Here is a 23888-nt window from a genome sequence, read left to right as displayed (position 1 = left end):
AGTAATTTATGAACACTCAGGCTTTGACACCTCCGCAGTTTGCGTGCCCGGTGACCCCACACCCACAGGTGCGTGCGGCTGCCCCAGCCCGCGTTTTCCAGCCGGGGCTTCCAGAGGTCAGTTTTTCCAGCCAGCCATGTGCAACAGTGCCATCCAGTGGCAGCTCTTCCTATTCACATCCGGATAACCTCTAGGAATCCAACAAAATTACTACTTATAAATAAAATGAATGAACACTCCCACCCCCCATAGGTGGCAAGCTGCCTTCATGTTAACTGTTAACCACAGAGCAACACATCTTCAGTTGCTGTAAAATCCTCTCATTGTATCCATGGGCAGATTTTAACCATACAAACCAGAGTGCTCTTTTCTGTGTCTGGGGGCTGTGCAGGATTGGGGCAATGCCCCGTGGAGGTGAGAGCACTGAGCTCCAGGCTGAGAGCCTTCTAAAGTGTGCAGAGCTGAACAGGCCTGGCGCTAGATCACACCTTACCTAAAGTATATATTCACCACTGAAGCAAGACTGTGACTAATCCTGGCATTAATTGCCATTTAGGGCTGCTGGTTTAGGACCCTAAAATCCCACTCCTCCTTCTCCTATATGACACTGAGTTTCTTTCAAGTGATAGCAACAGCTGTACTTTGTACTAAGGTAACACTCTTGAACACTGCATTTAAAACTCTAATATTCATATGCAAATACCCCTCCCCCCCTCCAGATTGACGTACAGGTATTCATTCTATATAAAGCTACACAGAATAAAGTATTGCCATAGTAATTCATTTACAAGAGCATTAAATACCCCCCCATTGCTTAAAAGAGTTATATGAACATATATGCACAACAGAAATCATGCATTTGATAATTCTCACCCTTGCACAGTTTCCTTGTTGTGACACAACCTGTCCAAGGCCTTTAACTATTTAATTCCTGTGTGATAACTGCTGATAGAAGTGCTTACTATTTTAATCATTCAAGGATGGATAGACTAAAATACAGAAAGTCTAAATGAGTTGCTCAAGATCCTGTCACAAAACACTGATACAGCCACTGATACTGACCTTTAGTCTCCAACCCAGGCTACTAGCCCATGGTAGGAAGTGTGATTGTCTTTTTTATTCTAAGCAAGAAAATACACCCCCTTGTTATTTTAAATGTAAGAAAAATGACAGAGTGTGTTTCAAGAAAAAGGCTGCAAAAACTTTCAAGACTGAGGGAGCATCTGCTTGGGGGAACAATCGTATTAAACTTTTGCCTAAAACGTCTATCAAGGAAAAAAACCCCAATCCCTATCATCTGAGACCAGATACTCTTCAGGGCCTGAGCCAATGATCAGCACAGTGAACTTGCTTATTCAGGCCCCAGTCTAGTAGATCCTATTGCAGGAATGCTGCATTAGGCTTATGAGCAACACTTTGGAAGTAAGTATGCATAGTTCCTTGCTTAAAGTTATAACCATGTTCAACCATCCTTTTGAAAAGGAGTATAATGATAAATGAACATGAACATTTTAGTGCCTGCTCTAGAGAGAACAGGATATTTCAGAGCCCAGAGGCCACTAACATGCGCTTTGGCAGACAAGCTCTCCTCACATCATATTCTGCCTCTCCAACCCCTCCAGTTCAGGGAAAGGGACATCTCAGCATCCATGGAATAAACTTTTAGTACCCTCCACTTTCCTCACTTCATTCTCTGCTTTCCTTCCTTGATCTCCCATACCTATGTGCCTTCCCTGAGGCTGGGCAGAGCTGGATTGGCCTGCCCAGATGCCCAGTGGTTCCCCCCCAGCAGGGTTAACTCACACTCTGCTCCAGTGCTATCGTGTCCTGCTGGCCTGAGGAGCAAGAGACCAGCACTGGGAACCCACGCTGGGCTCCTCCTCACGGCCCAAAGCCCAGATCTGTTTTGGTGACCTTGGGTGGGTTTGGTAGTACAGTAAAGAGGTCATCCATAGTGGTCCATGTATGTTTGCTCATAACCTTGAGATAACTGTATACTTTAATCTATTGCCTAATCTAACATTGCATTACATTTCTTGAGGATAATTTATACTTACAGGCTATGGTTTGATGGGATCATGCACAATAAACCTGTCTGACCAAATCCAGATTTTGGAACACAGCAGGAAAATTTGTTTTAAATGGTCGATTGGTCATTTTTTGTATCTCAGAACATATCAGACTGTCCATAAGAAAACATAAATTCTATAAAGTGGTAGCAGGTTTTCTGATTTACTGACAGTTGCTGGTTTGAGTTTTCACAAAAATATTTAGCTATAGGACAGTGTATTAGGCGTATTCTTAAAGGTAAATAACTGCAGCCAATAAAAGTTCAGCCCATAAAGGGTCCCATCTTCTAGGAGTTTTCTGTACCGAGAATTACTACCAGCATAATCATGGCTCCCTGCACACTAATATTTCCTCTGATACAGTATGATCAATGTTGTGGAAAAACATTTATTATATTTCTTCTAGCTACTTAAAGGCATTACTGAATTATGAGCATCGCAAAACGAATCCACTGTGCATTTTTTCTTTATGTGACGTTTTTACAATCTTCATTTTCTGCTTTGCAGCCACTGAGCTATAGTGATCGCACTATGCACCCTCTTCCAACTGACACAGGGGCCAGGAACTCCTTTCTGCTTTATTACATTTGAAATGCACTTCATATGACAACATTCGTTCTCATTCTGCATTGGACCCTTATTTAAACAGAGAAGCCATTTTTTTACTGGGCTGTACTTAAAAGGGAGAAGTTATGAAAGAAATTAAAATGAGGGAAGAGGGTTTAAATAGCTGTTTCAAATATGCCTAGTTAACAGAGGTGACAAAGTTTTGATGCAAAAGGGACAACAATGGACAAGATACATCAAAGCTGTTCTTAAAATGCTAATAATTGTAAAGATGGCTGTTTATTTTCTTTTATTTTACATGTTTTGAGACACAGTGCATTACTGGGGTATTATAACTTCACTGGAACAAGAAATAAACGAGTAAGGAAGGAATAAAGGAAAGCTGAGTCAGGAGTAAGATTCAGCTACGTAGGATATGATCTTGCAGAGGCAGTCCATCTAATGGCTAGCATTCACAGCAGTCATAGACTCATTAAAGCCTTGTGGTAGGAAGTCAGTTAAAATAAGATGGAAACAGTAGCAGGTTCATTGAAATTGTATTTTCCTTTGGTAGAAGAAAATAGAATGTAACTCTTCAAAAAACAAGCCTAAGTCATATGTAAATGTATTATTTTCTATAGGGATGAAAGAATTATACACTCTTCCTGCCTTCAATTCAGTGACTCATCCAAATCAAAGTATAAACAGAAAGAGAGAGTGAGTCAAGAGAGAAATGTATAAGTTTGAGCACTTGAGCCCATGATTTATGGCCTAGAGCTACAGCCAACTTTATTGCAAAAACAACTTCACCTATTATAACCCTACCCTAGACTCTCTGGAGATGGGAGGGGGTTAAGCAGCATTAGAATATCAAGAGGAGTTCACAAACAATTCCAGTCTCATTCTCACTTCCCTTTCCTCTCTCGCCCTTAATACGTATTTATCATCTGTTGCCTCCTTTCCTGCTCCTTGATGTGGGCAGATCATGGTACCTCTCTCTTGTCTTCCTGTGGGAATTGTCCAGGGCCTCTTATTTATCATGAGCTCTGACTGAAAAGTTCCTCTCATATTTTTATCTCCTCTTGTCCGAAGGACAGTACAATTCTGACAGTGACACCTTTGACACCTTTGGTAGCCCTTGAAATTTGCTAATGATGGTTTTCTGCACACTCCAGCTGATGATGAACACTTGACCACCATCTTTGAAGCACTGCACAACACATCAGTTAGGCTTTGATTTTGTTAAACTATTGCATCAATTTACGGGAACTGTTTTATTAAATATATATCTGTGCATGTTTTATGGAGATTGCACGCCCATTTGCATTACTCCAGCACTCTGTCTTTAATTTGTCTAGTGAGAATCCTACTTAAGACAAATTAATACTCTCTAAATGGCTTTAGAAACAGAATTTCGTTTCACAAATGCAGATAAAATAGTAGAGCCCACAACAGATGATTAGCAAGGGCAGTTACACAACAAGTTATGGCCTATCACAGGAAACCTGAAGTTGTCAACAGAGATGACATTTCTTCAAGTGAACAGAGATTCTTCAAGCATTACTCTAAAGAACTTCATTGTCAGTCATGAGAAAACTTCCTGTGGCATGAATGGAAGTGACACAGAGTGCCCTGATGGTATCCTGGGGGGTCTGTAAATTACGAAGGAGCTGTGTATTTACCATGAGGTGAACAACATCACAGCTGCAGGACATGGGCTCTTTAAGTAGCTTAGGTTGTTTCCCTCCAAAATAATATTTTGATGGTATACATGAGATACAAGACTGGCTGTCAGCCAGGTTTTAAAGCATAAATAAGCCAAGATCTCATTTGCCTACAATCTTTACAGGCGACAGTAGCATGTATGAGTGACTGCTATATTTAGGAATGACAAGATGGACATTATTAATAGCTTAATTGACATTAATGCAATTACCCCTATTCTTATTACAGTTAGTAGAATTACACAGAAAGCACTGGCTGAGGCTTCATTTTCCCTAGAGCTACCCAAGGATACGACATTTTCCACCACACCAAATCTAGTCTTTGACATTAGATACTTAGCTACAGAATCATTCCAGTATATCATTATAAATGCATTATAATAAAGATGTTATGAGGTATTGGATATTAACCCCCAGCCCCTGAAGAGAAATAAATACACTGGCTGCAAGATTTCTGCTTTTGTTGTGCAATGAAGAGAGAGTTTTGCTCGCAACTAAAGAATTATAAAATGTTATACTGATAATTAAAAAACAGACTTAACTTTCTTGGGTCAGATTAAAGCTAAACACATCCTCAACATAAAAAATAATATATTCATAGGATATAAAGAACCAAGTTTTTGGTCCATCACAATCAATTTACAATTTGATTTACAGACGTGTGTTTTTGTCTATACTGTTTGGAGACACAGCTATCCTATTTGTGTATGCAAATATCTCCATTTAGACATTTGATAGGTATGCCTGATCTCTAGGAATTTTGTTCCCTTTTTAAATTCTGTTTCTTTGTTTGTTTCTTACTCTTGATGTCTCTTCAACGCAGAAACACAAGATTTTCCAGCCTCAGGACTGCCTAATATTAAACTTTCATCAACCGTACAGGAGTCATGAATTAAATCAGTTTCCAGCACATATAGAAACAGAGAAATAGAAGCATCATGACCATACATTAGTTATACTGAAGTAGCATACAGGAGCATTCAGGACCACCACACTAGGCATGGGATAATCTAATAAAGCAATGGCACATTGCTTCCTCCACAAAGGAATTGCATTGCAATACAAGCAAAGTAAACACAAAGCACTAATCAGTACATGTTGGTCATTATGAAAACCAAGAAAACAATTTTCACAGGAGAGCACATAAAAACCCAAATTGGGATCATAAATTTCATTTTCAACCCAAATATAAAGTTTTTCCAACAAAACATGTTACATGTTAAAGAGAATACCCATATGACTTCATGTTTTTGTTGTGTTTAGTTTTTTCTAATTCATTAAATCCAGTTGATTGTGGTTTTGTTTAAGTCTGAATTCCATTGTAATAAATCCTGTCATATGTAATTATCATTTTATATATACATATGAGTTTCTATGTCTGTATTACCATGTGTACTTGCTGGTATGCACATGTATAGAGGAAAGTTTTGTTGTCTTCTCTTTTCTTCTTACCTCCTGAGAGAAACCTGTAGGCACATAGATTATAAACTTTTAAAAGTTATATATCATTGTGGTGCATTCCATTTTTAGTGAGTCTTTCTTGGAGGTGACTGAGAATAAATTCGGCTTGAACTAGTCCCTGAAAGAGATCTGTCTCCAGTATAACTGACTGCTCAGCTGTGGTAGTTTGTCAGCTTTCAGGCCAGGGTTCATGTGCCTTATCTGTCCTGGCTGTGCTCCTGATCACAGCTCACACTCCCAGAGAGAACAACTCCCATAATAAAGAATGAATTAAAAATGAAGCTTTAGCACCAGCCAGGCACTTCTTATCTTGTAAAGTCTTAAGTCAGGTACTTCATTATACTTCAGCTCTTCTTAAACAAATACAGATCTGGCATCTGGTGAAAACGCTTCCTGGGAAGGTTTTATCTGTTCTAATGTGAAACTCAAGACAAGGCTATAGGATGTAATTTAGTGTTTTAATCGAATCCTCAGTTCACAATATGCACTGTGTATTTTTTGAGGATAACATTTAAGTGTTTGCAAAGTCCCTGTATTTTTTACAGAAAACATTTATTTTTGACTACCAAATCGTTAATCACTGAGGCTTATCAGCTATAAGGGAAAAATAATCAGGACAGTGGTGGATGTCTTGCCTATTGATCTCTTCAAAGCAAAGCTGGATGCCTACAGAGAAGATCCCACGGTCCACTAAAAGGTGTGAGACAATGTCAGGAGAGATGAAATTTCACAGTCTGTAGAAATAAACAGATGATCTACTGGCCCTTGTCAGCCTTCAAGGTTAGCATTGTTTAGATTTATAATATGCATGGAAGGTTTTAAAGAAGAAAATATTTAAGTCTGTGTTATTTACTCCATCATTTCACATCGCAGAGCAAAGAAAAATAGAAAAAAGTAGCACTACTTAGGTACTATCCTAATTAGCTGAGATCCAACAGTGTTATAAATCCCTATTCTTCTCTCAGAGGAGAGGACAGGAGCTTCTGCAGCATCAGGGGGTCTGCAGTTAGGAGGAAGTCTGAACTACCCTGCACTGACTAGTTTGTAAGGTAATGTCTGAGGCTCAACTCATTGAATTCAAGTCTAGCTTTGGAAGATATCTCTGATATTAAAAGATGTGATATAGCTCAGAAGACGAGGATACATTTCTTTGCTCTGCTACAGATTTCCTGTGCAATGGATACTATATGGAACCATTTTTATAAGTAACTTGCCTTAAGAGAACAGGATTTTTTAGTCTTTGCCCAGGTAACATCTTGGGTCTGCCTCACAATCCCTTTTGGAATAAGATGCAGCAGTTAAAGAAACCTCTATTCTGTAGAAATTATGGAAACTACAACCACTCGCTCTCTGAAGAATGTGTGGAGCCCATTAAAGAAGCACAGAGGGGTAGTGTGCAAACTTCCCAGCTGCTGCAATTCATTGTCTTATATATTAGTGTCTTTAAAAAAAAAAAAAAAAGAAAAAAAAAAGTTAATTAAAGTTATATACCAGGCTGTGAACAATGGCAAATGATGGCTTTGATTCACAGCCCTACTTGGACTTAGCTGCTGCAGCAGCAAAAGTTACTGCACCTCTTTGTTACTCAGTCACTGTCATCAAAATGGTGAAAGCTTATTATTATCCTATTATCCAAATCTGGTTTTCAGGCTATAATCTAACACTGATTTTCAGCTGGCCTTGGAGCTGTCATTACCAAATGTCTGCGCAGTGAGTGACAAAATGTTCTAGATAAAAGTGAAACCTGACAGAGGTAAAAAGAGAAGCCGCATAATGGATATATTTTAAGATTACCTTGATGGCACCTTTACCAGAACAGAGAAGGGAGGGAAGTAACAGCCTTAAAGCTTTCCACCTCACCTGAGTATCAGGCACCAACAGCCAAAGACAAAACATGTCCCAGAATGACATCTAATGGATTTCTGACAGCAGCTGCACGGCTAAGGTACAGCAGACCACAAGTCGAGGCCAACAGTGAAGAGGTTATTGGGCACTATCTGTAGATTTAGTCAGAATTTTGTTTAAGAAGGTCAAACCTTGCTGTTGTGGAAACATCTCTGACAAGCTCAGTTTTGAACACAAGCTGGAAAGGAGCAAAAGAAAGTCCTTTTCTGCTATGCTACTATAATGAAAATAATAAGCATCCTCTCCCAGCTCCTAAGATAAAGCACAATTCCTGATCATCACCTTAGGAAACACATCCATACTTCTGATGACTGTTCAAGCTATCTGCACTGTGAATTCCTTGATAGGAGACTGTCCTACTACTACTTTTGTTCGTAGTCCTAGTCCTGTCTCAGGCTTCTCAGATTTATCATAATAAGAATGTGCTGTTTTGCATACTAAATAAACATTACTGTGAATTTTTATAGAATTTAAAACTTTTAGATATGGGAAGTGTCACCAGTATGTATTGAATAAAAATTATCCTTTTTAAAACAAGTTAAACAAGAAGGACTGCAGAGAGAAGGTCACTACTTCTAACCACTGTTGATTACATCAACTCCAGTTTTATTGCTGTTCCCTGTTTTGTTTCTTTTGCATGTCAAGGCATTGTTCACACCCAGCACTTTATGAAATGACACTCTGATGCTGCACCAGGTTTTTCCTGCAAACAAAGTGACTTTCATACAAGCTCCTTTTCAACTTCAAAAGTAAAAATTTTTTGTAGTTATTAATGATCCGTTCTTGTGACTATCCATGAGTGAAGGACATTTGCCTCACTCACATCTTTAATAGAAAATAATTAATGAGGTGTTAGAAATTAACAACAATTAACAATGCCTGGGAACAACAGCAGAAGGTGTTTGATCCTGTTTAGATGAAGTTGAGAGAATTTGTTTCTCAGGCAAGGGCTTGTGCGTGCAAGGAGGGAGAGATGGAGGGGGATTTCTAATGTGATCCTCCTTCTGCATTACCTTGTTGAAAGTCATTACAGTGACTTGTCAAGTTGAAAAGAGAACAGGAAGGCCTGTCTCTCTGAGATACAGGTACATCAATTCTAGCTTCCACAGGGACTTCAAACCTAAAGTTCTCAACCTTCAAGAAGATAAATCAGAACTTTCTAAGTGGGATCATAACCCCAGACTTTTTGCAGTAATTAGGTAATTTCTGTAGTAAACACAAAATTCTGGTCTTTTATATGCAATTATTCATGGTGACATCAAGGCTGCAGAATGCTTGCATGTGTTTTGAAAGGTTAGATACGCTCATGGAAGATGCACCACAGCTCAGGCGATACACTAAGAATGTTCTGGGAATATTCACTACAGTCTTGTTTTGTGCTTTTGGTCTTACCCAGGCATAGACAAGATACTTGATCTAATGTAGTACAGACTATCCATTTCCTCTTATGTTATATGCAAATAAATCACTTTAATAAACAGCCAAAATTGCTATAAAAATGTGTAAGATAGTCATAAGCATACATAGGAAGGGGAACAGGACTATTCTCCTCTAAGTGATATATTTACCATGGTCCACAGAAATGAAAAGCTGATGAAGAAATTTGGTGATGTTTTTCCCTAGTTACTCATGCTCTACTCAGTACAACAAACAGGAAGATAAAAACTTCAAGATAAACAGTCAAGTCCCCACTCCAACTCCTCATCATGATTTTGCAGAAAAATCTGCTGGAATTGAACTGAAGAATGTAACTGTGTCTGTTTACTCTCTCTCTAAATTTGAACAAGCAGCTGTGGAAATAGTTCGGGCTGACCTTTTCCCTTATTGGAAAGCAAAAGAAGTATAGAAATTTTTTCAGGAACCTGCCCAAAACACACAGAGTTTCTTCAGCCTTCTAGCTTGGAATCCTTCAGTTTTAGTCTGTGGGATGTAGTTCAAAACGCCCCAAAAAATCTACAGCATACAGCAAGGAAACAGATAGAGGAAAAATTCTTTCACCTGAATAAATGAAATGCAATAATATTCTAATCTCTTGATTTATATATGAAATTGAGAGTGACTTATTTCTAAGAATGAAATTATACAACAGAACTGAATGATGATGATACATCACACTCTGCCTCTCGCCTTTGCCCAGGGGAACAGGAAAGATTTTGACAAATAATGCACTAGATGTAAAATACAAATTTTCTCAGCATGAGTTCAATCAATGATCCCAATTTACAAACTATTTGTGATTCATCCCTGAATTTCCACATTTTTTGAATATGGTATTACTATTGGCATTTCTATACTCAGTAGGGAGTTATAGAAAAAAGAAGAATTTCTTCTTCTATAAGAAGAAATAATATCTCTTTTTGTAGTTGTTTAGTGTTGGAGGCTTAAGATACTGACTCCAGAAGTGATTTGTTCTGTTCTCTTTCTGTTTAGTGCGATGAAAAGACTAGATTTGATAATTCCATATACAAATGCAAATTCCATATTCAGGAAATTTAATAGAATGTACATCAATTGTATTTTGCCTTTGGTTTCACACTGTGGAGGTGATTTCTTGCACTGTGAATCTGATGATCAGTAGAAGATAATGAGTGTACATATCACTTCTCAGTATTATACGCACAACTTTTTATTTCAATCAGGCACTACCTGATTCTACAATTTATTACCTATTTTACTCAAATTTGCTATCGGAAAACCTTAAAGTAACATTGCAAATACTGTGGAAGGATAAAAAAATATGCATAGAATGCACATCATGACACATGAAATGAAAATTTAAAAAAATTAGTTTGTTTGATTCAAGACAATAGTAGCACAAACTCAAGCAAATAATGATGGGTGTTACTCAATCCTTTTACTCCAGAGCTACATAATGTGACAAACACGAAATACGAGTGTAACAGAACATAAAATTCAGAGACAAGGTCTGCAACTATAGGAGTCTTGTCTGTAAAGAATGGCAAAAGACTGGAGAATGTTTACAGAGATAAAGCAGATACAAGAAACTTCAGAGGCTTCTGTGTGAGGTTAAGCCTCCACTTTTCAGGTCAACTGCTGTGGACAAATTTGTCACTCAGTGCATGGTGACTAAGTGATGGGAGCTCTGTGTCTACAAGCAAGGGTCAAACACTGTTCACCTAAAATGATAGCAGACAGTTTCAGCTGAGCAAACCAGGTAGAGAAGGAATGCACTCCAACTGTTTTTAGCATCCCATTGGCTTTATCTGTACTTCTAGGCATGACAGCATGCGTGGTATTTATGGCTTAAAAGAATTTCCGTCTGTAAGTTTATCACCTTGTAAAAATAAGTGAGGAAACGACTTAGATACACCCAAACCAGCTTACAATAGGGCAGATAGATTTTATTCTCACTTTGTACACCAGAAAACCTATTAGCATGTTGTTATTAAAAGATTTCGTTATTAGACTCTGCTGTGTTTCAGAAGAGCCAAACTGCTTCAGCTCAGCAGGTCCAGCTACTGCTTTACTCTGCCTCCAAGGTCATAAGAAGATGCCTATAGAAGAACAAGAAGAGGGGAAACATACTTCCCTCTCATATTCTCCAACCTCTTTCTATTTTCAGTGTGGGGACATTCTGAAGCAGAAGTCATTCCTATACATTTTGTATAGATGAACCACTCCCCTTTTTAGCCACTGTAGTGTAAGTATCTACAAGATGCTCTGGTAACAATTTCCAAAGATCTGATATCCACAGCATAAAGGATCCACCCCATCCTCTGGTTTCTGCTGCAGAATACTATTAGCAATCTATTTTCCTACTAATCTTATCCTAGTTTTCTTCGTTGTTTCACAAAAAGCCTAAGTGTGCAGTCTTCCTTCATGCAGCATTTTCACTCCAAGTACTGCATGTTTGGGAGCTGAGTCGTTAACCCTGAATGTGTTACCAAACCAGAGTACTTCTCTGACAGTTTTTTCCTGCAGAAGACCAAATATATGAAGCTGCTACTGTAACCCATATTATTGGGCTGAATAGAATCATAGAATAATTTTATTTGGAAAAGAGCTCCAAGACCATCAAGTCCAACCGTTAACCTGAATGGTCAAAAGCAACTGGCACTATAGGATTAACTTTGTATTCAACTGATGACCTTTCATGCAAAGCTAGGTGCATTGCTAGGTTTTAAATAGAACACAAAAAACCCAAATGGTAGATCTAGATATATAGCAGAAAATACTATCTATAAGGAGAGTACATTGACTTAGAGATACAGATATGTGAGTCTGGAAGTAAATGCAAATATTATGAATATAGATCTTTATTCTATAGAATCCCTTCCTCCTCTCCTTCATTTTATAAAATCCCTTTAGAGAATTCAAAGGAACTATTTTCAGAGCAACCATCCACAGCAAGTTCTTCCATAACCACTAGAGAATAATTACACTTCACCATATGATATTGCCTTAAAACCTTAATGATGGGCAGACCTTGGGCATAGACTCTTCACAGTAAAGGTTCCAGCTGTACTTGCATACAGGTATCAGTGTCAAAAGTGTCAAGTGTTAAAATTACCTATAAATCACAAGAGAAGTTAAAAATTATTTGAACATTAAGCTGGCAAAAGAATAGAAAACAGATTTACAGGAAGAAAGAAAGGACTTAGAAGAGCTTTCTCTCACTCTTTAGCACACCACGCAGTGTCACGGTCTTCCTTTTCCCCATTTCAATTGCAACTGTGTTCCAATCAAGAGACATCCTTTCCTTCCTAGAAGATTGAACAAGTAAACGAACAAGTAAATTCAAAACACTTTAATTCACTTTCTTCCTTAACTAGTTAGCAAAATGTTATCCAAGTTTTGTTTATTGCCTTATGTCCCACTGAGAGCTACATAGGACCCTCAGATAAATGTATTCTTACACAGTGAAGTTCTTCCAGATAAAATACTCTACAGAAAGCAGGTAAATATAACATGATATGCTGGGTATCATACTGGAAATGGTACAAAGCCATCTGTTAGTGAACCATTTGATAGTATTGATGACGTCATTCACAATAAAAAAGAAATGAGAGGATTGTCAACACAGTCATAAAACGAAATTATAGTCCCCAAATATGAAACAGACTCTAATTGCACACATTCCCTGCCTGTGTGTCCCCTCCCCATTGCAGCTGTTTGCTTACCTTCTCTTGCAGATGGTTCAGATCATTTTGTCTCCTCCAAGGCCTTTTCTGTTCCTGCCCACCCCGCATCACCCCTTTTCATTCCAGACTCTTATTTTAAGGATACTGAAGCTGTTGCACACTCTTTGCCAAAACATAATGTGTTCTCAAAGCTTATACGTGGTGCAAAAATAAGTTTGCATGAGCCAAGCTTTGGGATAGAAGTACTACCTCACACTGAAGTCTTATACCGACTTGAAAAGAGGGGTAGTGTAAGATCAGGACTTGAGGACCTAGGAACCCTTATTGCAACCTTCTTTCTCCTCATCAAGCCCAGTGCTGTCACAGTTTAGGATATTTATTCAGGGATGCACAGAACAGAAGCCCCAAATACATACACATGTGTAAACAGAGATAGAGTTAGTCAATGCTTCATGTGTAACTCCACGCGAAGGCCAGGAAAGGTTCATAAGTTCAATCAGAAGTGTAGAATAGGACTCTTCAGCTTTTTCCCCACAGACATATTATCTGATGAAAGGTTTATGGCAAATTAAATATCATTTTGGCATAATGTATTAAACACCAATGATATGTCTTTGGGTTTCCTACAATAAATGCTTTTCTTTTTACAATTAGTTGGAAGATTCTAAAGGAAAAAAAGGACTGACAACTTCACAGGAAAAGAAGGCTGGGGTTTTTAATGTTTATGAGAAAACTTACAGCAGCTTGCAAATTACAACAGAAATATTTATCCCCCAAAGGCACATCGGTCAAAAAGAAGGCAAACCACCACCTTGCTCTGATTTAAGCCCTTTGGTATATCACCTTCCCAACTGTTTCATTCAGTAGGAGAGTTCACCATAGTAGCTTGCTTTCTGAATGTAATCCTTCATTATAAATACTGTATGAACCCTTCCAAGAGGAATCTGTTTTACTACCATTTTCTATCAGACTGGAACTGCACAGGTTTGTAAAATGTACAGTTACTACATAATAACTTCAAGTTCTACTAAGCAAAGATAAAACAATCACTAGGTCGAAGGGTGTGATAGTTTTGTACAAAAATTTAAGTTCAAAAAGGATGTAAATTCAAAGTCAAAATTGCTATTGAAATTTTTTTTTAGTGGAAAAAGAAAACCCCATCCAAATAATCAATCCAAAATTCGATAGTAATATTAAGCAGATACATAAAACTAAATTAAAGGTCAAATTTTCAACCAGGTTTGGTCACCAATTCATATTGATATCATTATAGTTTACCCAGTTTACACTGGAAACTGGTGAAAAAATAGTCCACATAGAGCTGTAATATGGTAGGCCACTTAAACATCATGTTCATTTTTATAGTCCTCTGCTTCTTGATCAGGAAATACTGTGTCCATTATCAAATATTTCAGTAAATAGTAGACTTCAGATGTCCTAGCAATACATGCAAATGCACACCATGTTCTCATGTAAGGCTGTTCTTACCATTACTACCAATTTCTTCCTGTGTTAAGCAAGAATTGTAACAGCAAAAAATAAGTTTGTTCTAAAACTTATTGTGTACACACCACAAAATTAATATTTAAACTCTTAGTCATGATTCATATATCAGAAAAGATTTTCACAACAGTTAGTAGCATCTTATTTGCAGTGGACCACACTCAGGCAGGGTCTTGCATTCAGAGCAAGTCTGAGCAAAGTTAGCTCTTTTAAAAGGGTTGACAGTAAAGCATTCTTATGCCATGACTCTTACAGCATCTGTGTCAGGGGTGCTAAGGAATTCTGAATTCTCTTGAATTTTCTAAGCAAGAGAGGATGTTCTCAAGGGAAGGGAGAATGAAGTACATTCATTCTTCATTAATGGGAGTTCTCTGTGACTAAGGAACTGATTAGACAACAAAGAGAAATGAGACAGCATCCTTGCACCTATCAAACAGAAGTCACCAATTCAATGTCACCTACCTGCCTTCCACTACCTAAAAGTAGAGCTACTTACTGCAACTGCAATGCAGTCTTCCTTCCAAGTTACTTCCACCACATGCTGCATTGTGCAATGTGATTTGGATACATCACAGAAAAGCAGGTGAGTAGAGCATCAGCCTACACTAGATAAGATAGCTGGGGGAAATGGCGTTTTCCAAACCTCTGTTTTTTAAATGAAAAAAAGGAGTGAGAAAGACAAGTTAGGTATCTCTCTTCAGGATAATTTAAAATACTTTCTTATCACTAATATCAATTATAAACATTTATTCTAATTTATGAACACCTGCTTGACATCAACAGAACTAACACACCCCTCCAATTACTTTTCTTATAGGATGGCATATTTATTTCACTCTGATGAGATGAGGCTTTTCTAATTTCCTGTATAACCACCCCCAGCTCTCTGTCTATCTCCCATTAAATTGTGAACAGGCTTCACATATATTTTTAGATGTTTGAAAACTGCAGGAAGAGCTTTTTGATGTTTCAGAACATGTTCAGTCCCAGTGTCTCAATATTGTTTGCTTGCTAACTCCTCAAGCTTATGTCATCCATATGAATGGACTTCAGGCTTTGAGAAGGGTTACCATATCATTACCATCTGCCTAAACTGCTGCAGTCAGAGGTCTTTCCTTCTAATGTCAATGCCACTTTGAAAACAAAGTTGCAGGATTCCTCTGTGTCTTGGAACATATTTAGAAGTCAATGTCTTATTTTCCATGATTAGTCCGTAACAATGTCAAGTGTGAAATTTAAATTAATGACCGTTTCACTTATTGAAATGACTTCAGCACTTTTGCTACTTTCATTGATTTCTATTTACTTTGGCAACCGCAAATATGAAGAACATATTTCTAGATGTGACTAAACAGACTAATAATATGCTAGTATAGATGTACCTACTGATCGAACATTACACTTAACTCTAAACTTATTTTGAAAAATTAACATAATAGGGGAAATATATTATTTATAAAACACTGTTCATTTCCTGCGTTTCAGACAGTGTCACCTTTAAGTTATTTTCTTCCAGCTCTCTCCACGCTAATGATTGGCCTACACTATTGAAACACAGCAGTAAATACGGTATCAACATTACCCATCCATAGAATCAATTTAAATTTTAACTAATATATTCATCATCCAGTAAATACTATCTCAGCAGCAGATAAGGCTGTAGCTAACCTTCAGGATATTTTAGCCTCCTGGTAGAGGCCAATTTGAAAGAAGCAGCTGTATTTAATTCATAAGAGGTAGAGAAAAATCTTTCATTCCCCTCTGTCCTTCCCCACACATCAAATAGTAATTTATTTTATTTGTTAAAAAATCTTAAAGTGTTTGTATTTCTTGCTAACATCTAAAAGAATTCTGATCAGTGGAAAAAGCTAAAGGGATAGTTGCTAAGAAGAGAAAGACAAGGCCATAATTCTCTGCCTATAGGTTGGTTTTGGGGTTTTTTTTGAAGAAAGAAAAAAATAGAGAATAAAAGATAAGTGGAAAAGGGAAAACAAGCCTTCCCAAAGGCTATTCAGTATGTTTGTAATGCAGCAGGTGGCTCAGAGGCAGCATTGTGATGGCTGGAACTCTGCATATGCTCCACAGCATGGGTTACCCCTGACCTTCTTGAAGAAGTGTTTTTATACAGCACAGCCAAATCCACAGCTATTAATGCTGCATTCTCAAGAGAAGTAAAACTAAAAAAAAGTGACTAAAAATGGAATCTGGCCTTCAAACAACAGAATAGTCACAGATGCAAATCCCCATTCTGTAAAGGGGTGTTATATGCAAATATAGATTAGAAAAAAATACTGTAAAAGAATGTGGAAAGGTTGAACTTTTTAGCTTCCTTTTTGTTTCACAGCCAGATTCTGCAAGGCCTTAAATTTCCCTAAGCAACTGTACCTAAATAGATCCTTGCAAAATCAGTTTTTCGGTCTCTCAAAATACTTGTCTACTAATTAGGAAACTTGGATAATGACCACTGTGCCTGTGACTCTAAACCTGAAGCCTTTGTTCCTGTAGAATTACAAATATGCAAATCCTCTGGACATCACTGGAAGATGAAGAGTGCAGCATCATGTGTAGTCTAGAAACTTCAACATAGCAGTCTGTTGATGTTGGAGATTTATGAATTCTTTCATAGATGGAAGATTGTGCTAGCACAGTGCTACTTGCTGCATTATAAGTTTGAAGATTAAATGACCTCTCTCTCTTTTGTTTCCATTTTGCAGGAAAACCTGCTGCCCATGGAGAATTGCCTCTGGGGATACCTGACCACTAAATATGACAGCTGTGGAAATAGAAAGGTCTCAACCTTCACAATTCCTGTATCTCAGCTTCTCTTTTTTGCTTCATTAATTTCTCTCAATTTAGCAGACCAAAACCTTCATTTTTGTAAAGGACCAAATCTGAAATATTTCCTATTTAAATTCCTAAATGACCCTCATTCCCCCAGACCCTACCTGTGATCCAAATCACTTTGTTACTCTCAAGTAGATTGCTGCAGCATCTACTGCAGACCCAGTGTACGAGGGTCTTTAAACACAGCATGTCACTTTTTAAAATGGTATTTTTAAGAGCAAGAAGGCTATCTATTACTTCAGAAAATATTGTCTCTATAGCTGTGATTACACAGGAAGAATGATGTGTTCTTATCAGAATAGATGACAGTAGTTTTCCATGTAGAAAAGACTTCTAAGAGCGGATGACAGAGACAAAATTAGCATTTTTCTAGCAAGCATCCCACACATGCACATCTGCAAAGTGTTCCCGCTTCCTTCTCTGCAACCACTACTATACATGACTGTTTCTCTTGAAATTAGAAAAGCATGTGAATCAATTTTGGCTTCATGGTTGCACCTTAGTCTGACTAAGCAATTACAGATGAACAGCAGAAGGCTTACAGATCCTTTTATTTATTCAAAGCTCTCCAGAGTTCCAAGTAAAATTTGAAACCTTTCTTGATGTTTGCATCCAGATTAGAATTTATTTCTTAGTCTTCACTCATTTATGAAGACATTCCAAGGCTCTACAGAAATTTTGAATTAATATGTCTATACAATGGCCTTTCTAATGTAGAGAAGAGAAGGACATGTCTGAGCCTATTAACAGGGCCAAAAGGCTTTTACTCTGAAGCCACTCACTAAAACTGAGATTTGAGAAGGTTATATAAAAAGATGTGAAGGAAGACACAAGCTCTTTAATGAGCTTGTAAAGAATTCTTGAATCCCTATTTGTGCACAATGTGACCAAACAAAGATCTGGTTTCAAGTTGGATTTTTAAACTGATTCAACTTATAAAAGTAACACTATTTTTCTGTCATTGATCTCCTAAGTCAATATTAGAAAAACAGTTAAAAGAACTCATTCACTTGATCAAAAAAAGTAAGTAGAATCAACTATGTGGTTCAATGGAGAAATGCTTTCTCTCAGTGTGATATATACACTCGTGAACAGAGAGAAATCAGAAATAGATAGCAAGACTAGAGGCAGTTGCTGCTAAGAGCAGAATGCTCAACAGTGGCAACTACTGTGCAGCTCTGGGGCAAGCACTAATTTGCAAGAAATGAGGAAAGAATTTCTTTGGTTGTTTCACATGTGGGGATGTGGAGAACAGAACTGCTTGCACAGAAAACGGGCAAACTGTCTGTATTGCCATTTTCTAGGCAAACAAGGCCAAAATCAGTGCTCAGTTACAGAAGTCTGAAATAACTAAAATCATAAAATATATATAGTTTTCTGGGTCTTGCACTGCACTACAAAAGCCTGTCAAAAGCTGCCAGAAGCACTGTACACTTCAATGAGAAGAGTGAGACAGAACTTCCAAAATTTGCTTTGCCTGTAATGTTTGATAAAGAAGCCAAGTATGTTGCCCAATACACCATGCTGTCACCTTTACCCCTGCTGTTCTCTCCTGTGGTCGCCTTTGAGTTTTATAACAAGATTACAGCGAGATTATTGCATAAGGAGGGCAAGGGCTCTTCTGATGAAGTATGAAGAAACTCATCTAGCTGCACATTGAAAACACAGAGAAGAAATAAAGCAAGAACTGATGGGAGGGCAAAATTCAGCCTATACTGGTGTGCAGGTGCTCTCTACGTGTGGTGCTACAGCTGCACTGGGAGGAACCAGCAGTTCCTGGAAAACAGCTCTCTTCTGAGTTGTGTGAGTTGTTCTGGCACAATGAAAACACAGCTAAACCAGAAGCCAAGGCTCTTTGGGGTGTCAGGATATCTTGCTGCTGGTTTTAATGAGCTGTCCTGTGAATTCAATTCATCGGCATCCCAATGACCCAAGAACTTTGCTAGGTCCTTCCTGTGCTTCCTGACCCTGCCATAGTAATAACAGTAAATGCATAAGAATTTTGAGAGTACTAAGGCAGATGGCATTGACATACAGTCATCATTTTCCACCTCACACCATCAAAACATGACAACCAGCAATTCCTAGAAACAGATACTGCAACTGCTCAAACTCCACCAATATTTTTACCCCTTTCACTGTGCTACGTTTGAAAATATATACATTGATTGCTGCACTAAATAATTGTCTTGCCCCACACAATGCAGTGTTTTGCATATTTGCTGATGTTTCCCCAAAAGCACTGGGGGAATGAATCATTACTGAAACAATTTACTTTCAGTTAGTGCATGAATGCCTTCCCATGATGCTTTGATGCTTTGTTTGTCCTCCTATAAAAATTATTTATGACCCATGTGTGATCTTTTAAATCAGAATACTTATTCAGAAATCAAAGCTCCAGCATGTTAATGCAAGTAGAAGCCCTAACTAATTTTTCAAAGCCACGTTGAATATTCAAAAGCAAGGACTGAAGGAAAGGAGTTAACATTAATTAATATTTGAAGCAGTAAAATAAAAGCAACAGTGAAGCTAATTTTGCAGGACAATTAATCATGAGTCTTGCTAATTACACATGGGATTTTGCAAATGATTTTTTTTCTCAGGTAGCAGAGTAAAAATGATAATCCACTACCCATCAAAATCATTGGCTCCTCACCAATGTCCCCAGCAAGAGCAATTAGTGGGAACAGCAGAGCTCTAGTAATTGCATGTCAAGAGAGGAGAATGTAAGAATTTTAATTGCTCCAAATAAAGACCACTTGCTTATACATACACCTGACTGTCCAAAACTAGTCTGCAAGCTGGAGCAAGTATATAACCACTTCCAGGTGTCTGCACAAAAATAACTCTGTGGGAGAAGTACTCTAAGCAACACATGCAGTTTCTGGAAGAAAAATATCAATATGCACTTATATTCTGAACTGCAGTGTCATCACTCGACTATAAGAACTGGGAAAAAAATATATCACCCACTTGGGAAAATGTGCATATTCTTTATATTTGCCAAATATTTATTGCTGACATTTTTTGAAGAACTTTAACTATCTTCAGGGTGCCAAGGGCTTCAAATTTACTGAATTTTAGGATCACCAATAAAATGTTTTTAACAAGACATCTCAAGAGGACATAAAATAAAAAATTACCATATTCATGAGAGCAAGCCTGTAAGATTGCAATGCTATAAACTGGATGTTTATAATTTGCTTGTGGCTTTCTTAATTAAAAAAAAAGAAACCCAAACAACTAGTAATTAGAGACTCCAGTTCCATTTTTGCACTTTATCCCAATCACTGACATGCTACTATTACTTTTTTGTTTAATATACCTACACACGGATGCACACAATTGCAAATAATCAATAATATTTAAGTATGTGTCCAAGTTCTAAATGATGATGGATATATTTAAATATTGCTTTCCAGGAAATTATTACTTTACTGGTCATGTAGTAACTTTAAAAACTTAGAGGCTGAAAGAAATGCCTGCTTATTCCTCTATTTCTCTTTGAGGTATTTACCATTTACCCTCATTTTCAAATGAAATGACTGAATTACCTTCCAAGTGCCACTACCTCCTATTGTCTTTTGCTCTCTCCCTCCGCTTCTATGTACACCATATTGAGGTACTAAACCACTTTCTGCTGTTAGCTTTGTTAAGCATTAAACCGAGAGCAGTAGCCTTAACTTGTCTAAATATATTCTTTGCATGTTCAAAATCACTGTACACTGTTTATTACACCATGACTGCTCGAGAGAAAAAAAGCAGGTCATGCAGAGTGCTGCTTCCTTTCCTGAATTACCAGCAGAGCACAGGTGTTTATCAGACTCCCGGAGGTGATTCAGGTAATAAACACCAGGATGGCAGTTTAAATGGTTAGAAGCTTTTCCATCAAATACAGTCCTTGCAGTCCTATCGTTTTGCATATATTGCTCACAAATGGCAAATTATTTATGCAGCCTCCTTAAGTGGTTCCTTATGGTTTTACTTTATTTTTCCAAAGCAGGAACCTTTTGAAGATGTGTGTTCTCATGACAAGGCAAACTATCATTCCATCTGTGATTCTGACTCATTTCTTAAAGTTCACTGTAGATGTATAATGACAGTGACCTTGTTTTGCCCTTCTGTTTAGCTCAAATATCTTTTCTAAGAAAGCACCAGTGTCATCGCAGAAGTTACTATTCTGTGCTTGTACAAGGAGATCAAGAATAAACTGTATGTAGTAGAAACTGGCTTTTAAATAAGAAAAGCTTTTTCAAATATTACCTTGTGAAAATAAAATTTAAATAGACATTGATTAAGATTGCTACATCTAACACAGATTTTTAGAAGAATTTGCTGTAAAATAAAATAGGATGAGTTTTGGGGAAAAAAAAATGTTTAAATAGAGGGGTTTTTTTGTCTAAGCTGACAGAGATGAACTTATGTAAATTTATGCTATTACAGAAAGTTACTGACTGAGACATACGTGTAGCAATTGCCCATTACCTGTTAATAACTGGAATTTGTTTCATGGTGCTGAATCACCAAGCCCATATTTAATGCCAGAGCTGTGACACAAACCAGTGTACTGGTATGCAGATCACCTGCTTCTTCCCTTCTTGACAAACAGCTCTGCAATAATTACATAGAAATTCCCTATATGCAAAGTAGATATCAGGAAAGGATTTATGGTTGTTCAAAAAAATTTAGCACCATGAAAGAAAGAGGAAAAGCCAGCACAACATAAAATTTCTAAGAATCATCAGATCATAATTACTGCACCAGTGGTGTAATAACTCTGAATCACTTACAATTCTATCAGTTATACCCTCACCTTGTGAAACAATATGGATTTCCATAAAAGTGGTATGGAATAGAAGGTGTTAGGAAACACTCAGAACATCTAAGATTAGTTTCTGCTAATTTTCTACAGTTTGACAGATAACCTCAAGCCATAAACCGAAGATTATGGCTGCATCATACATATCAGGTAAGTAATAAAGTATCACCATTTTGATCATGGTGGGTAAGAGTAAACAAGTATTACCCTTTCTACTTTTTTACAGGATGAAAATTAGCCACAAAGGAAATAAGCAACTTGCCCAAGAATGTACAGTAAATCTATAGAAGCCCCAAAACCTGAATCGAAATCTACGAAGCACTGAAATCCTACTAACCCCACAACGTACCCTTTCTTTTGGATTGAATATCACAAATAAATGTACAATTTTACAATCAGTAATTTTGCAGCTTAGTGAAAACTTACTCTTAACATAATATTAGATATGATGAGGAATGTCAAGTATTGTGCTATCCAGTACGAAATCGAGACCGAACTCCACTCCTATCCCATTGTCTGATAAAGGCCTAGGATATAAGTTCTCTAGCATTGTCCATATTCTCATGACATTTTAGACTGCCACTGAAATAAACCTGTCTTACCTCACAGGCTGTGAAAAACTTTATTGACCTTAATCAATATATATGAACAAAATGCAGAATGGCAGAAAATGCCACTAGGTTGAAATCAGACAAGAAAGATTTTCTATGACTTCAGTTTTGGAATTCCAGACACTTCAGAGAACAATAATTTTCAGAAAAAGTGAAAGTAGTTCTACACACCAGTTCTGTTTTACAGGCAGGGGAACAATTTCAAAATGAACTCCATATCACAGGAATGTCTTATGAATATTAAACAGACTGGCTTGCCCAGGGAACTTGTCTTTTTATAACTGTTTTGGAAGAAAAACAAGAAGAATTCTTTTCACTTCAGTAAGTCATGACCTAATCAAAGCCAACGAAGAAATAAGCTAAAAGGTGAAATACATGTTTAGATCAAAAAAGGTAACTCACTTTCTTTTGTCATTGAAATGAAAAAATAAAGAAATAAAAACTCCAAAGTCAAAAATTCAATCCTCATGTAATTTCAAGATTTCAAGACACTGATATCACAAAGTCTTACTACAAATTTCACTCTATTCCATCAGTCTTTCACCTTTGATAAAAACCCAATATTCCAAAACACCTTGAGCAAAGCAACTTGAAAAATGGTACTGCACGTGGTATGCAAATCGCAGGTGGATTAAATAATATACATACAGAGCAGCTGGGTCTTATCTGGCAAACAGGTGCTAGATTTTGGATTTGCTGAATAGCCACAATTGTAATGACTTTTTGATGAGAGGTGAAATGGGGACCTGGGGAGTCTTCCATTCATGCTTGTCCAGCTATTTTAGTTTTCTTTTGTTTTTACTAGGAAGTTTCAAAAGAACATAATATGTGAGTATATCACAGTATTCTTCCTCAGAATATCTTACTCTAAGTCAAAAACTGGCAGGTAATAAGGCAGAAAATAATGTGTTTAGACACTGGATTAAAACAAATCCAGTGATGTGGCAGAAGACATTTTAAGCAATGCAGCCTAAAGCATCAACACATATAAAGTGCAGCACATCAGAGAAGGTACTTTAAATTTCTAGCTAAGAGTCTGGCCCAACATGTTCAAATACACAAGAAGAAAACTAAGCATCAAAGGCTTGAGGTTCTCTCAGATTTGGAACAATAACAATGAGGTGCATTTGCTGCATCTGCCCACAGGTTAATCTAGTTCTTTTTGTAACTGTACCTTGTAAAGTCCCCAGCATATTATATAGCCATATTTTTTAACAATTCAGAGTGGCATGGTCTGAGTGCTTTTTACCTGCATAACAAAATGATTACACAGACCAATAGTGATTAATGCATGGAGCAGTGGC

At 37.4% G+C, this 23888-nt stretch overlaps 1 long non-coding RNA gene across 1 annotated transcript in view; it reads left to right on the top strand.

Moving 5' to 3' along the window:
* Positions 1-22581, top strand: part of LOC135417112 (uncharacterized) — a 35353-nt gene extending 12772 nt beyond the window's left edge. Inside the window, exons 2-3 of the long non-coding RNA XR_010431900.1 lie at positions 17025-17099; positions 22200-22581. This is a non-coding gene — a long non-coding RNA (uncharacterized LOC135417112). The remainder of the gene's footprint in view (positions 1-17024; positions 17100-22199) is intronic.
* The last annotated feature ends 1307 nt before the right edge of the window (positions 22582-23888 follow it).

Source organism: Pseudopipra pipra, chromosome 7 (assembly GCF_036250125.1).
Source record: "Pseudopipra pipra isolate bDixPip1 chromosome 7, bDixPip1.hap1, whole genome shotgun sequence".
In the NCBI taxonomy this organism is placed as follows: domain Eukaryota; kingdom Metazoa; phylum Chordata; class Aves; order Passeriformes; family Pipridae; genus Pseudopipra; species Pseudopipra pipra.
The sequence above is the reverse complement of the archived record's forward strand: the minus strand, read 5'-3'. Positions and strand labels throughout refer to the sequence as shown.